This window comes from Ahaetulla prasina, chromosome 5, assembly GCF_028640845.1.
Source record: "Ahaetulla prasina isolate Xishuangbanna chromosome 5, ASM2864084v1, whole genome shotgun sequence".
Taxonomy (NCBI): Eukaryota; Metazoa; Chordata; class Lepidosauria; order Squamata; family Colubridae; genus Ahaetulla; species Ahaetulla prasina.
The window spans coordinates 3574587-3590458 of record NC_080543.1 but is presented as its reverse complement, the minus strand read 5'-3'; the positions used below and the strand labels follow the sequence as shown (position 1 = coordinate 3590458).

The 15872-nt window shown below is 42.8% G+C and overlaps 2 protein-coding genes across 3 annotated transcripts in view; both read left to right on the top strand.

Moving 5' to 3' along the window:
• The window catches only part of P2RY2 (purinergic receptor P2Y2), a 50623-nt gene extending 49433 nt beyond the window's left edge, over nucleotides 1-1190 (top strand). Inside the window, exon 3 of one of the 2 annotated variants that reach the window (XM_058185391.1) lies at nucleotides 1-1190. This exon is cut by the window's left edge and continues 1341 nt beyond it. The gene's annotated coding sequence lies outside the window, so the exon portion shown is untranslated. The other variant, XM_058185390.1, reaches the window with a different exon arrangement.
• Nucleotides 1-15872, top strand: part of P2RY6 (pyrimidinergic receptor P2Y6) — a 199068-nt gene that overhangs the window by 49396 nt on the left and 133800 nt on the right. The gene's annotated exons all lie outside the window — the stretch shown is intronic.

The window sequence follows — 15872 nt, the reverse complement described above, 5'->3', positions numbered from 1 at the left end:
GTCGATAGAACGAGAGGAGATTCTCTCTTGCGAAACCAAAATTAATGTAAATCAGACACTGGCTGGGTTCCCACAACATGGAAACAGGGTTAAAATGTGGCTTGGCAGGACAAGAGGCCAGGATGGGCCGGCAACAGCTGACACCGAGGTCTTATCACTTCCTTGTTCCTAAATATTGTAATGTTTTCCTTTGCAATGATGGACAATGTTTCCTTTGTTAATGTCCCTTCGAGACTTTTTAGAAGGGTTTTGTGATGACCCGGGGCGTGACACAAAGGCAACACAGCCCGAGAACCGATGTGAGTCCAACTGTGCCCCCCAATGTCCCTTTCAACTCTCCGGCCTGGAGAGAGAGCTCTTCCACCAACCTGTAATAATCTTTGGCTGGCAATACTTCAGCCCCAAATGTTGTAAGCAGAAAACTTCCAACTAAAAATCTAAGAAGGCAAGACCAGCAGGCAAGCAAAATAAGGAATTCCAGGAGTAAAGTAGCGTGGCAATAAATCAAACTAGTTGGGAGGATGCCAAGATTCAAAGAAACACCAGATAAACTCAGCGTTTGTCCCCGACAACTGCCCCTCTCATTTGCCTCTCCTTTTAATCTCCATCAGCAGCTGTGCCTTGTAAAGGGGATCCGGTCCCTTTCCTCCCTCATAAGCCACGCAACCCACTCATGTTGCTCTCTTCTCCGTTCCTCCCTGCCTAGGATGAGGAGGGGGTGGGCCTTGGTCTTCGTCTGAACCCCCTCTCCCTTGTTCTACCTCTCCCCTGCTCTGCCCAGCCTGACTTTGCCCTTCCCCAGTTTCTTCCCCAGCCAACGGATCCCCTCTCTCACTCTCTTGTCAGCCGTTCCTCTTCCCCTTCGGATTCAGACTCCGACAGGGGCCAGACAGGTTTTGCTTCTGAGAGACGGAACAGAATCAAAATAACAGTTTTACTGACATAGTAAATAGATAGTAGTAATAGTAGTCCATTGTGGTTTGTGATGTGGGAAGTCAACCACTGAAATGCCTTTGAATAAAACATGTTAGTCTGAAAAAATGCCACTGGATGCTGATTTTTGGCTAAAAGAGACTAACATGCTTGTGTTCCTACAATGTTAACATGTTGGGTGAGCCAAGCCGTCGCGCTAAGTCATTCTGGCTTAGTTTAAACCGGGGTCTCCAACCTTGGCCACTTTAAGACTTGTGGACTTCAACTCCCAGAGTTCCTCAGCCAGCAAAGCAAAGCTGGCTGAGGAACTCTGGGAGTTGAAGTCCACAAGTCTTAAAGTGGCCAAGGTTGGAGATGCCTGGTTTACACAACAACTGTGTAAACTCAGTTTAACTCAGTTAAGGAAAGACCTAACAGAAATGTTCATGCAACTTGCTAAATTTATTAGCAATAACCTTGACTGGTTTTTTGTGGTGGCTAAAGGTGTAGCGTTAAATTAACCAGATTACTAGGCCGGGTTAATCTAGGTGGGGTGACATGATAGCAGTTTTCTAATATTTATGGGGCTGCTGCCCTAAAGAAGAGGGGGCCCATCTATTCTCCAAAGCCCCTGAAGGCAGGACAAGAAGCAACGGATGGAAACTAACCAAGGAGAGAAGCAACTTAGAATTAAGGAGAAATTTCCTGACAATAAGAACAATTAACCGGTGGAACGACTTGCCACCAGAAGTTGTGGGTGCTCCATCAGTGGAGGCTTTTAAGAAGAGATTGGATAGTCATTTGTCCAGAATGGGATATAGAGTCTCTTGCTTGAGCAGGGGGCTGGACTAGAAGACCTCCAAGGTCCCTTCCCAATTCTGTGATTCTGTTACTCTGGTTCGATAACATAGTGTATATAGTGTGAAGTTCCGGGCCATGTGATTTATTTGTTGCATCGCAATTCGTGGTGTGAACAATGCCACTGAGTTCTCTTGATTTTAAGAGGTCACCTGAATTTCTAATATTGTACTGTAATTGATAAAGCATTGCACGACTAATACATGATATTCATTAACCTCTCCATTTTATGGACCTCCATTCAGGAGTTTTTGAATGCAATGGAGAAAATCCACTTGGAAAACATTCGTATATTTTCTATAAAATGTGAATATAAATTAGAAAAATCTCTAACTGGATTATGAAACGATTTACTTAATTATCTATCTTCTGATTTAATGGACATTTGGCTTTAACGGACACCCTTTTCCTCTTGATAGGTTCATAAAACAGGCTGCATAAACAGAGGGATAGAATCAAGATCAGGTGAAGTGTTAATACCACTTTATAAGGCCTTGGTAAGGCCACACTTGGAATATTGCATCCAGTTTTGGTCGCCACGATGTAAAAAAGATGCTGAGACTCTAGAAAGAGTGCAGAGAAGAGCAACAAAGATGATTAGGGGACTGGAGGCTAAAACATATGAAGAAGGGTTGCAGGAACTGGGTATGTCTAGTTTAATGAAAAGAAGGACTAGGGGAGACATGATAGCAGTCTTCCAATATCTCAGGGGATGCCACAAAGAAGAGGGAGTTAAACTATTCTCCAAAGCACCTGAGGGTAGAACAAGAAGCAATGGGTGGAAACTAATCAAGGAAAGAAGCAACTTAGAACTAAGGAGAAATTTCCTGACAGTTAGAACAATTAATCAGTGGAATAACTTGCCTCCAGAAGTTGTAAATGCTCCAACACTGGAAATTTTTAAGAAAATATTGGATAACCATCTGACTGAGATGGTGCAGGATTTCCTGCTTGGGCAGGGGGTTGGACTAGAAGGCCTCCAAGGTCCCTTCCAACTCTGTTATTATATTATATTAAAATTAAGTTTTTTAACTAAAGCTATTATTTTTTACTGGGCTGCAACGTTTCAGCTTCCAAGCAGCCCTAGAAAGGAAAATGGAAGTGGTATTTTTCAAATGTGGCAACTTTCAGATGTACGGACTTCAACTCCCAGAATTCCCCACGCAACCGACAGGCTGGGGAATCCTGGGAGTTGAAGTCCACCCATTCCAAATTCGCCAATTTTTGAGGCTTTAACCGCTCTGCGTCATTTTTTTTTTCTCCACTGGAAAGTTCCGATTCAGGACAGTTTGTCCAATACAAGCAGTCCTCGACTTAGGACCATTCATTTAGTGACCGTTCAAAGTTAAAAATGGCCCTGAAAAAGGTGACTTACGACTTTTTTCCACCCTTAACAACCGCTGTAGCATCCACATGATCAAAATTCAGACGCAGCTGGGCAACGGGTTCGCATTGATGACTGTCACGTGATCCCCTTTGCGACCAACTGACAAGCAAAGTCAAGGGGTGGGGCGGAGCCAGATTTACTTAACGACCGCAATACTAACTGAACAACTGCAGTGACTCACTTAACGGCGGCGGCGGCAAGAAAGGTCCTAAAATGGGGCAAAACTCTGTCGCGCTTAGCAAACAAAAGTTTTGGTCTCAATTGTGGCCGTAAATTGAGGACTTTCCTGTATGTGCAAACTGCCAGCTGCAATCCAGGTGAAAACAGGCTAAACTAGGCACTTAAGTGCTTTATAAGCATTTTATAAGCAGGGCAGGTAATTCGCCTCCTTCCTGTTCACCTTGGGCAACATCGACTCTTGCAGGTGCTTAATGAAGTGCCCTTAAAAACCCCGTTTTCCAAACAATGGTTTGTTAAAGACCCTGCAAGGAGATTTTAAAGGTTTTTTTTTTTCCTTCTGGGAACTCCGCTGAGCTGGAAACCTGGATTTGCATCCTTTCCCAGCCATAAAACCCACAAGATTCCCTTAAGGTGAGCCATTCTCGTCTCTCCTGCCGCCAAACTCACAGGCTGGGTTCACACAACCTTTTCAACCAGACCTGCTTAAAATAATAATAATAGTAATAAACTGTGCATGTGAAAGCCAAGTTCATTCGAAGACGGGCTGTTGCCGGAGGTGGGACAGTGAAGGGGACAGATTTAAATAGAGAATTTTAAACAGAATTTGAGCAAGAATGTTGTAGTTACAGATTCTTCAACCAGATAAGAGCTTCAAGACCATTTTAATACTGTGACTCTACACATAAGAGAAACTGATTCTTGTGTTAAAAGAAGTGTTAATTTTTCCCTAGGATTTCCTCGTCTTCCCTTTTTTGATCATATTGGTTGTTGTTGTTGTTTTGAATCAAGTTTTATTGATTTTTTTCTCTTCACCCCCCCCCACATCTTTTATGAACAGAGTACTGACCGCATCATATCTTCTACAATTTGTCTTATCCAAATACATTTTTACTTCGTTACAATTTCTGCCAAAATATTCTTTTTCCATATTTTTTAATCGTATCTTGATATTTCTGTGCTTATTCATATAAACAACTTCTTTCGTCCTCAAATTCTAATTTCTCCATTTTTAATCATATATATTCTCTTTCTATTTTTCTGATAATTCATTCTTTATCCTGACACATTTAAACGTGTTCAGGGTTGCCTTTCTTCCATGTCATCTTTTTTGTTTTACAGCAATCTTTCTCTTTCTCCTCTCTTTCCTCTCTCTCCCTTCTTTTATCCTTCCTACTTTCTTCTTCCCTCCTCTCCTACTCCTTCTCTACTTCCTTTTCCTTTCTCCCCATCCTCCTTTCTTCCTCCCTATCTAACCTTCTCTCCTGCTCTTATTTTCCCCTTTTTTTCCTCTCCTCTTCCCTTTCTTCTATTCCTCTCTCTCCTTCTCCCTTCCTTCCATTTCTCCACTCCTCCTTGCATCTCTCTCTCTGTTGCTGTATCCATTTTCAATTCAGTATTTTCACTGAGGTGTCCAGGCAACCCCGATTTTTCCTCCACTTATTAGAATTATTTCTCAGAACTCCCATCATATTTTTAATTATTAACAATATATTTCAACTTATTCCGTTTTTGCCGTAAAACCTTTTAACTAAGTTAACCTTCCATCTCTTCTTTTCTTTTCTTTATTCTTTATCTAATTTCTTAGTCCCACATCGATAATTGTCTTCCTCTTTTACTAGCATTTCAATTTTATATCTCACTTTCAATGATTTGATTTGATTTGATCATATTATCGATGTTTAAAGATTGTGACCTGATTTGATTTGATTCAGCTGGTATGAAACCAATTTTATGAATTCTTTGATGTCAGTTTGAGCAATTTGAATTTGATTTTTTTTAAATGTTTTTGTTTTCACCCTATCTATAGTCTGTAAGTCATCTAAAACAGGGGTCCCCAACCTTTCGGACCTCAGGGACCACTAAATTCATAATTTTAAATCCCGCGGACCACTAATATGATCTGCCTAATGACTGGCTGGGTGGGCATGGCTAGATGGTCATGTGACTGGGTGGGTGTGGCCAGTTCAATGTCACTCATCGGCCTCTACTCACCCCTCCCCTCCTACCCACTCCTCCCCTGCCTGCCCGGGCTCCTTAGGGTCCCAACAGGAACCAGTTGTTGGAGCTAAGCAGCCACCACGAGAAAGAGTTGGCAAAACAGCTCAATTCAAATTGGATCTGACTGATGAAGGGGGCTCAGTAGAAGCACCTCACTGAGGACTACGAGCATAGGCTTTCCAAGCAAAGGGAAGACTTGCGGGAGTGCAAGGCCAGGTACCGGCGCCTGGAGGCTCAGCGGGCTGAGATGCTCAGCCACTTCCAGGCCATGATGCAGTCCCACTGGAACGAGGCCCTCCGGCTCTTTGCCACCAGCGGCTCTTCCCTCCAGCCTTCGCCCAAAGCCCCCCACCAAGAGGCTGAAGCAGACCCGAGTCAGAATTTCTGTCCCCCTCCGACCCACACAAAAAGACCCCGAAGGAGGAGACTCTCTGCAGCAACACAAACGTTCATTGCACGTATCCAGTGCAGGGGGTGTAGTTTGAGGACCCCTGATTGAGTGCAAGATAAAAAATGCAAATAATTTTTCTGCGGACCACCAAAATTTTCTCATGCACCACCAGTCGGTGACCGCTGATCTAAAATATAGGTGAGGATGTGATTATGATTCAGTGTCAGCTCTTAGCAACCACATAGATAGATTTTCTCCTTTGATTTGTCCCCAGTTTGGTCTTTCGGACACTCATGTAGGTCCTCCAAGGCCCCTGAGGGTAGGACAAGAAGCCACGGGTGGAAAGTAATCAAGGAGAGAAGCAACCTAGAAATGAGGAGAAATTTCCTGACTGGGAGCACAATTAACCCGTGGAACAGCCTGCTACCGGAAGTTGTGGGTGCAACAACACTGTTTTTAAGAGATTGGACAGCCATTTTTCCCGAATGGCAAGGGGTTGGACTAGAACAGGGGTCTCCAACCTTGGCAACTTTAAGACTTGTGGACTTCAACTCCCAGAGTTCCTCAGCCAGCTTTGCTGGCTGAGGAACTCTGGGAGTTGAAGTCCACAAGTCTTAAAGTTGCCAAGGTTGGAGACCCCTGGACTAGATGACCTCCACGGTCCCTTCCAATCCTGTTAAAGGTAGTCCTCCACTTACAACAGTTCGTTTAATGACCCTTCGAAGTTACAACAGCGCTGGAAAAAAGTGACTTATGACCATTTTTCACACCTACGACCCTCGCAGCATCCCCAGGGTCACGAGATTTACATTCGGACGCTTGAAAAGCGCCTCACATTTATGACGGTCGCAGTGTCCCCATGTGTGTGTGTGTGAGACGCGATCCCCTTTTGCGACCTTCTGGCAAGCAAAAGTCAAGGGGGAAGCCAGATTCGCTCCACCGACCGTGTGACTCATTTAACAACGGCGACGTTTGGCTTAACAAACATGGCCAAAAAAGTCGTAAAACGGGGGCAAAACTCACCAGGCAAACCCACTTAGCAACATAAACGTTGGGGCTCGGTTGTGGTCGTAAGTTGAGGACTACCTGTCTTCTGTTGTTTGATCTCCTGCTTGAGCAGGGGGCTGGACTAGAAGTCCTCCAAGGTCCCTTCCAGGTCAATTTTTTTTTTTAATTTATACCCCGCCCTTCTCCGAAGACTCAGGGCGGCTTACATTGTGTTAAGCAATAGTCTTCATCCATTTGTATATTATATACAAAGTCAACTTTATTGCCCCCAACAATCTGGGTCCTCATTTTACCTACCTTATAAAGGATGGAAGGCTGAGTCAACCTTGGGCCTGGTGGGGCTTGAACTTGCAGTAATTGCAGGCAGCTGTGTTAATAACAGACAGACTTAGTCTGCTGAGCCACCAGAGGCCCTTAAAGAGTTAGTTACATTAACCGTAAAGAGTTAGTTACACATGGAAATTCTGATTCTTTCCTGGATCCGTTCCGGGCCCCATCCTCTTTGTAGCTGAAGCCCCTCTTCCTCGGTGCTGTGTCCCTCCTTCTCTTTCCTTCCATTTCTTCCAACATTCAAGACTTCTTGAAGGTGGGACTCTACACATCATGGTCTCACCCAAAGACCTTAAGGCAGGGGGTCTCCAACCTTGGCCACTTTAGAATAGAATAGAATAGAATTTTATTGGCCAAGTGTGATTGGACACACAAGGAATTTGTCTTGGTGCAGATGCTCTCAGTGTACATAAAAGAAAAGATACGTTCATCAAGGTACAACATTTACAACACAATTGATGGTCAATATATCAATATAAATCATAAGGATTGCCAGCAACAAGTTATAGTCATACAGTCATAAGTGGAAAGAGATGGGTGATGGGAACTATGAAACGATTAATAGTAGTGCAGATTCAGTAAATAGTCTGACAGTGTTGAGGGAATTATTTGTTTAGCAGAGTGATGGCCTTCGGGAAAAAACTGTTCTTGTGTCTAGTTGTTCTAGTGTGCAGTGCTCTATAGCGTCGTTTTGAGGGTAGGAGTTGAAACAGTTTATGTCCAGGATGCGAGGGGTCTGCAAATATTTTCACGGCCCTCTTCTTGATTCATGCAGTATACAGGTCCTCAATGGAAGGCAGGTTGGTAGCAATTATTTTTTCTGCAGACTTGTGGACTTCAACTCCCAGAATTCCTCAGCCGGCAAAGCAAAGCTGGCTGAGGAATTCTGGGAGTTGAAGTCCACAAGCCTTAAAGTGGCCAAGGTTGGAGACCCCTGGCTTAAGGGGAAGGAGGAAGGATTAAGGAAGCAACCAGCAGTTTTGCTATCTAAATCCACTCACTATTCAGAGTTTCAGAGTCTTTAGCGACCGTACTCGCCACCAGGGGGCAGCAGAGAAAAAGCGAAATTAAAGGCAAGAAAACCTCAGCCCTACTTAAAAGAGTTAGTTACACCTGGAAATATTTTAGAAGAACTAGAAAGTGTAAATATCCCGGGGTTATCTCGCCAGTGAGCATCGCCTCCCTGCGATGTAAAATGAGGAGGAGGAAAACTACCCGTATACATCACATATTAGTCAGAGCAAATATATATATACATATATATTTATTTTATTTATTTTAATTTATTTATTTTTGTCACAACAACATTATATACAAACACATATAATGATAGAAAAACAATAGGACAGGAACGGTAGGCACTTTTGTGCACTCATGCATGCCCCTTATATACCAGTATATACATTAAAAATAAGAATAAGAATGTATAAGAATGGTTTTCTAATTTATTTATTTATTTATTTTGTCACAACAATATATGTAGGTATTGTACAAAAAGATTATATAGCATATAAACACATATATGAGTAAATATAAGGAGGTATAAGCATATATATATATATAGGAAGAAGAAAAGAAAAATAATAGGACAGGAACGGTAGGCACGTTTGTGCGCTTATGCACGCCCCTTATGGTCCTCTTAGGAATGGGGTGAGGTCAATAGTAGAAAGTTTTTGGATAAAACTTTTAGGATTATGGGAAGAGACCACAGAGTCAGGTAAAGTATTCCAAGCACTGATGATTCTGTTACAGAAGTCATATTTTCTGCAATCTAGATTAAAGCGGTTGACATTTAGTTTAAATCTATTAGTTGCTCTAGTATTATTGCAATTAAAGCTGAAGTAGTCTTTAACTAATGGTGAAAAATATCCTGAAATCTATGCCATATAGAAGAACATGTGGAGGGAGGGAGGGAGGGAGGGGGAATGAGAGAGAGGAAGGGAACAGGAAAGGAGGGAGGGACGAGAGGAAAGGTGGACGAGAGGGCCTCTGGTGGCTCAGACTGCTAAGACTGCTAAGTCTGTCTGTTATTAACAGCAGCTGCTTGCAATTACTGCAGGTTCTAGTCCCACCAGGCCCAAGGTTGACTCAGCCTTCCATCCTTTATAAGGTAGGTAAAATGAGAACCCAGATTGTTGGGAGCAATAAGTTGACTTTGTATATAATATACAAATGGATGAAGACTATTGCTTAAGCCGCCCTGAGTCTTCGGAGAAGGGCAAGATATAAATGTAAAAAAAAAAAAAAGAGGAAGGGAAGAAAAAGGGAAGGAGGAAGGCAAGAAAAAAAAAAGAAAAAGAGACAGAAAGAAAGAAAAAAAGAAAAAAAGGAAGAGAAAAGGAAGAGAAAGAAAGAAAAAGAAAGGGAGGGAGGGAGGGGAAGGGAGGAGAGAGGAGTGAGAGAGGAAGGAAACAGCAAAGGAGGAAGGGAGGAGAGGAAGAGGGGACAAGAGGAAGGGAAGAGAAGAACATGGGAAGGAGGGAGGAAATATAGAGGAAAGGAAGGAGGGAGGAAAGAAAGAAGAAAAAGAAAGAAAGAAAAAGAAAAAAGAAGGAAGGAAGGAAAAGAAAGGGAGGGAGGGAGGGAGGGTGGGGAGGAAAGGGGAGGGGAAGGAGAAAGAGGAAGGAAACAGGAAAGGAGGGAGGGTGGGGAGGAAAGGGAGGGAGGAGAGGAAGGGAAGAGAAGAAACAAGTGAGCAAAGAAATAAGAGAGGAAGGGAGGCAGGAAGAAGAAGAAAAGAAAAGAAAAAAGAGGGAGAAGAAAGAAAAAGGAAGAAGGAAGGAGAGGGGGCGAGAGAAGGGACGAAGCAAGGAAGGGAGGAAGAGAGGGAGGGAGGGAGGAATTGAGCCAGCTCTTAACCAACATTTCAAGCTGGTAGAGATTTGGGGGGGGGGAACTGGGGAGTTTTGCCTGTAAAACAGTGTAGGAATTTAGCACCCACCCCCCTCCTAGAAGAATGAAATATTTAGAAAATATTTTAAAAAGCAAAATATATTTCCCTGGATGAGAAATGGAGAAACATGTTTTAAAGACAAAGGAGCTCCCTGCAACTTCCTGCCACCCCCCACCTTTGTCAATGGGCCATTAAAGCCTCAACCAAGCTCACTCATTTCCCCCCACCTTTGTCAATGGGTCAGAGGTAGAAACTCAATCCCCCCACCTTTGCTAATGGGCCATCATCTGCATCACAATAGAACCCATCTAGAACAGAAACTCACCACATGGCAAGGCTCAGGCAAGCTTGAGGGACAAGGCTAGCTAAGACCCCCACCCCCTGGGAGTCTGACAACCAATCAGGATACTCTTCCTGTGCCCCAGAAAGTTCAAAGCTCAGAAAAAGCATAAAACCAGGGAGCACACAGGATCTCAGCCCTTTTCTGTTCAGGATCTCAAGCCATGTGATCCTGGCCACCATTAAACCATCTTTCCAAGCAGCCTCCATGTTTCCAGTGTCTTTGTCCCCACTTGGAACTGAACCCAGATGGATATTTCTTCCAACAACAGAAAAGCCGTTCACCAGACGATTCCTGGAAGTGCAGCTGGGTGGATTCCTGGTGATTAGGGACCACAAGCAGAAGGGATCGGTTCCCTTATTATCTCAGCAGCTGCAACCATCTTGGCCAGTGGGAAGATGGACCGAACCTCTGCCAGTTTCCAAGGGGCAGGAAGACACCCCCCTGCCCCAACCCCAACCCCAAGCCCCCCCCCAACAGCTGCTCCTCTTTCACTTCCGCAATCCGAACTCGTGGTCTTTCTGTAAAGCGAAGCAGCCCAACCATAGGAAACGCCTGTGGGTGACCACATCTCGGAGTAGCCTTAACTCCCTTGAGGCTCGTGATTTAATCTGGTTTTCACGATGATTTTGTAAAGAAAATATTGTACAGCTAAATCCCTTGACTTACAACCGTTCGTTTAGTGCAGGGGGTCTCCAACTTTGGCCACTTTAAGACTTGTGGACTTCAACTCCCTTCGGGGGTTTATTAATTGAGATAGTTTGCTTATTTCCTTATCAAATTTAATCGAACTTGCGGATCTAGTTGAAGTTGCTGGGGGTTGGACTAGAAGACCTCCAAGGTCCCTTCCGACGCTCTTATTCTATTTCTAATGTTCTATCTCGCCCAACGCTGCCCAAAATTTAAACAAGTTGGCTTTTGCAAAATGCAAGATTCTGGAGATGGGGGTCTTTTATTGCAGGGGTCTCCAACCTTGGTCCCTTTAAGACTTGTGGACTTCAACTCCCAGAGTCCCTCAGCCAGCAAAGCTAAGTATGAGTCAGTGGCCAAGCACCTGAGTTTCAATCATGTGACCACAGAGATGTTGCAGCAGTCATAAGTGTGAAAAACGGTCATAAGTCACTTTTTTTCAGGGATGTTGTAACTTTGAACGGTCACTAAACGAACCATTGTAAGTCAAGGACTACCTGTCTTTATGATTGTGGCAGTGTCCCTGGATCACGTGATCCCGTTTTGTGACCTTCTGACAAACAGAGTCAATGGGATTCACTTAACAGTTACTAACTGTTACTAACAGTTAGTAACAGTTACTAACTGTTAGTAACTTAACAACTGTGGCCAGAAAGGTTGTAAAATGGAACCAAACTTATTTAACAACTGTCTTGTTTAACGACAGAAATTTTGGGCTCAGTTGTGGACATAAGTCAAGGAGTTCCTGTACTTACTATTCCAACACACTACGTATGTAAACAGATCTGTAATTAAAGCTAAGAACGTAAAACATGAAGTTCAGCGTGTTTTTTGTGGAGCGAACCCAGAAAGCTGGTTAATTCAGTAACCAGGTTAATTGCTTGTGTGAATGCAACCATTACATCCACAATCTTATTAATGCTTTATACTCCTTACTCTCTGGATGTAGAATAAAAATAGTAGAACACCTGATAACATCCAAGAACAGAAACCAAGTACAATTCATAGTAACGTTTTTTCCTATTTTTGTAGAAACCTCAGGCAGGAACTAAATGAAATAGTAAATGAATAGCATTTTAACTATTTGTCACATAATATATGAAGTTATAGGGTGTCTTTGTATACCAGCTGCCTCGTTTAGCGACTGCTTGCAGTTACAACGGTGATGAAAAAATAACTTTATGGCCAATCCTCGTGTTTACGACTTTTGTAAAGCAAAGAAAAGCTGAAGTAAGATCATAAGCACAGTCTCGGTTTCATTTAGCAAACTCCTCACTTAATAACCAAATTGCTGCCCCTCCCCCCCCAATTGTGGTTAACAAACAAGGGCACAACCTATAGTGAATTACTGTATCTGGATTTGCGCAATGTACTAAATGAATAAGCTAAGAGAACAGGCTAGGTTGCAAAAAATAAACCACGTTCACATTAATGAGGGGTCACTTGTGAATGCAGCCTGTATTTCTTGCTAGTTGTGTGAATGCAGACTCTACGGAGCTTGGGAACCATCTCATTGTAAGGGAAAAAATGCTGTTAAAATAAGCAAAACTTTCGTGTTTTGTGGATTTAAATGTAAAGTCAGTGACAGCAAAGGGGTTAAACCATGTTAGATGCAGGGAGAGAACTGAATCGTAAGGTTGGAAGGGTTCTTCAAGATCCTCTAGTCCAACCCCTGCCATCCTTCCTCGACTCCTGGAGGCAAGCTGGTCCTTTGCTTAATATCTGCCCTGGCCAGGAAATTCCTCCTTCCTTTGAGGGTGGTTCCACTCCAGCCCTTGACTTGCTCAACTTCTGCAGACGATTTGAGGTTGCCAGAGAAAAGATTCTCATATTTAATCTCACCAGACGCTAACCAGACACAGCAAAAGGAGGCTAGGCGGGTGGAGGAGAGCCAAAGTACTTGCTGATCTCCAATCCTTTGGCAGCTGTTTTGCTGGGAGAGAGTAGCTTTGGAGAGGAGACTTGCTAGAGATAGATAGCAGTGGGGAAATCTGAAACCGGTTTACTACCGGTTTGCTGGCTGCGCATGCGCGCCTTTAGCCGAATAGGTTGTTTAAAAAATGCTTTTAAAAGTTAAAAAAAAAGGGCTCTGAGGATCGCACGGCTCAGCTGTGATCATCAGAGCTTTTTTTTTTTTACCTTTTAAAAGCATTTTTTAAAAGAAGCGGCAAGCGGGGAAGCGGGCGGCCAGGCATTGGGGGCGCATGGGCCGGGGGGGGGGGGGGCAGGTATTTTTGCTATTGGTTCTCCGAACCTCCTGCTGCCATTGCTACTGGATCAGCTGATACCGAACCGGGAGCATTTCATCCCAGATAGAGAGAGAGAGAGAGAGATGAGAGATGACAGGACAGATGATAGATAGATAGATAGATAGGTAGATAGATAGATAGATAGATAGATAGGTAGATAGATAGATAGATAGATAGATAGATAGATAGATAGATAGATAGATAGATAGATAGATAGATAGATAGATAGATGATAGATAGATAGATGATAGATATAGAGATAGATAGATAGATAGATAGATAGATAGATAGATAGATAGATAGATGATAGATATAGATAGATAGATAGATGATAGATATAGAGATAGATAGATAGATAGATAGATAGATAGATAGATAGATGATAGATATAGATAGATGATAGATATAGATAGATGATTGATAGATGATAGATAGATAGATAGATAGATAGATAGATAGATAGATAGATAGATAGATAGATAGATAGATTGATGATAGATAGATAGAAATAGAGATAGATGATAGATAGATGATAGATATGATAGATAGATGATAGAAATAGATAGATAGATAGATAGATAGATAGATAGATAGATAGATAGATAGATAGATAGATAGAAAGATAGATGATAGAGATAGATAGATAGATAGATAGAGATGATAGATAGATGATAAATAGAAATAGAGATAGATGATAGATAGATGATAGATATGATAGATGATAGATAGAAATATAGATGATAGATAGATGATAGATAGATTGATGATAGTTAAAGATAGCTATAGATAGAGATGATAGATAGATAGATAGATAGATAGATAGACAGATGATAGATGATTGATAGATGATAGAAATATAGATGATAGATGATTGATTGATTGATAGATAGATAGATAGATAGAAATAGAGATAGATGATAGATGATAAATGATAAATAGATGATAGATAGATGACAGAAGATAGAAAGATAGATAGATAGATAGACAGATAGATAGATAGATAGATGATTGATAGAGATGATAGATGATAGATAGAAATAGATAGAGATAGATGAGAGATGATAAATAGATGATAGATAGATAGATAGATAGATAGATAGATAGATAGATAGATAGATAGATAGATAGATAGAGATAAATGAGACAGACAGACAGATGATAGGTTGTAAAGTCATCATAGCTGCCACCCTTATATTAAAAGAAAATAATCAGTGACTTTTTGATGCCACCCACAGCCATGCTTAACCATGGTTGCTACAAACCTAGTCACTGCATTTCCCAAATGCCATTCTTGCTGTGGCTGAGCTTGTGGGGCAAACTAACGCCTTGAAGTTTATTTGGGTTTCATTGTCCTGTCTGAACTCAGTTGTGTGTTGTGTGTTTTGCTGGTCCTTTTATTTTTATTGGATGAACATCATGGATGGTGTTAATCAGCCTTCGGTCTGGGCAGGAACTGTCGTAATTCTCAACAGCAAAGCTTCTTTCCTTTGTTATTTTGGGAGGAGGGGAAAAAAAAACACAGAAAAAGCTGATTTTCTCCAGACCCAGAAAAAAAAATAGCAAATTCACTCTTGATTTCTTTTGGAGCGAAAGGACCGGCCACATCCTGTAGGATCCCTGAATCCGGACTGTGATTATCTCACAGTTTCTCATGGCTATTCAGCGAAATGGAGGTCAAGGAAGGGGGTGATTTGGCTGGAACAGTCCAAGGAAGGTGTTGTGTCTGCACACACACCCCGAACCGGGCCCCCTGCCAGAAAGTGACTTGGAAAGTGAGGGGGAAGGGCCATCAGGACTTACCTCGGGAGCACCGGCTTCCCTGGCTCAGCTCCAGGAGCCAGAGGCAGGCCAGGTGGAGGAGATAACGAGGCCTCCGTCCCCTGACTCTTCCCCCCCCCAGGCCACACCTCCATACCCAGCTGATGGCAATCAGGCCTGGCTGGACCCTAGATTTCGTAGGCAGGAGAGGAGGGAACAACAGAAGCAGGGGTGGGGCAGGCCTAGGAAGTGCTGAGTCATGGAGCCACACCCCACAGAATATAAAAGCAGCAAGGGCTGCTGTGCCTCTTCGTAGCAGGCAAATCAACTGCTTGACTAGAGCCGAAGTACTGTTTGTTGACTCATAGGCATCAAGGGAGATAACAGAGACACTTGGCAGATGCTGGCTAGTTTGCTGCCAGAGCTGATAGTTGCCGGCTAATTAAGTCATCGCTCGGACGGAGGCGGAGGGGGACAGAACAGAAGTTCTCTAGCTCCGGGGAGATCTGGAACCACCTCTGGTGATCCACTTTTCACCGGATTCCTGGTGGAGCATTTAAATTCAGCCTCTCTATTTCTGCTTTTGTTTTTTTTAAAAAATGCAGCACACACAACACGGAAGAACAGAAGAAGATATGAAAGAACTTAACTACCGTAGCTGCGATCCAAAGCCCGTCTAACCTCGACTTACCACCCCAGTTGAGCCCAAAATTTCTGATGTTAAACGAGACAGTTGTAAAGTGAATTAAGGTTACAATGCTGCAATGGTCGTAAGGGTGAAAAACGGCCGTCAATTACCTTTTTCAGGGCTGTTGTAACTTTGAACAGTCGCGAAATGAATGGTTGTAAGTCAACGGTTGTTATGTCGTGTCCCACTC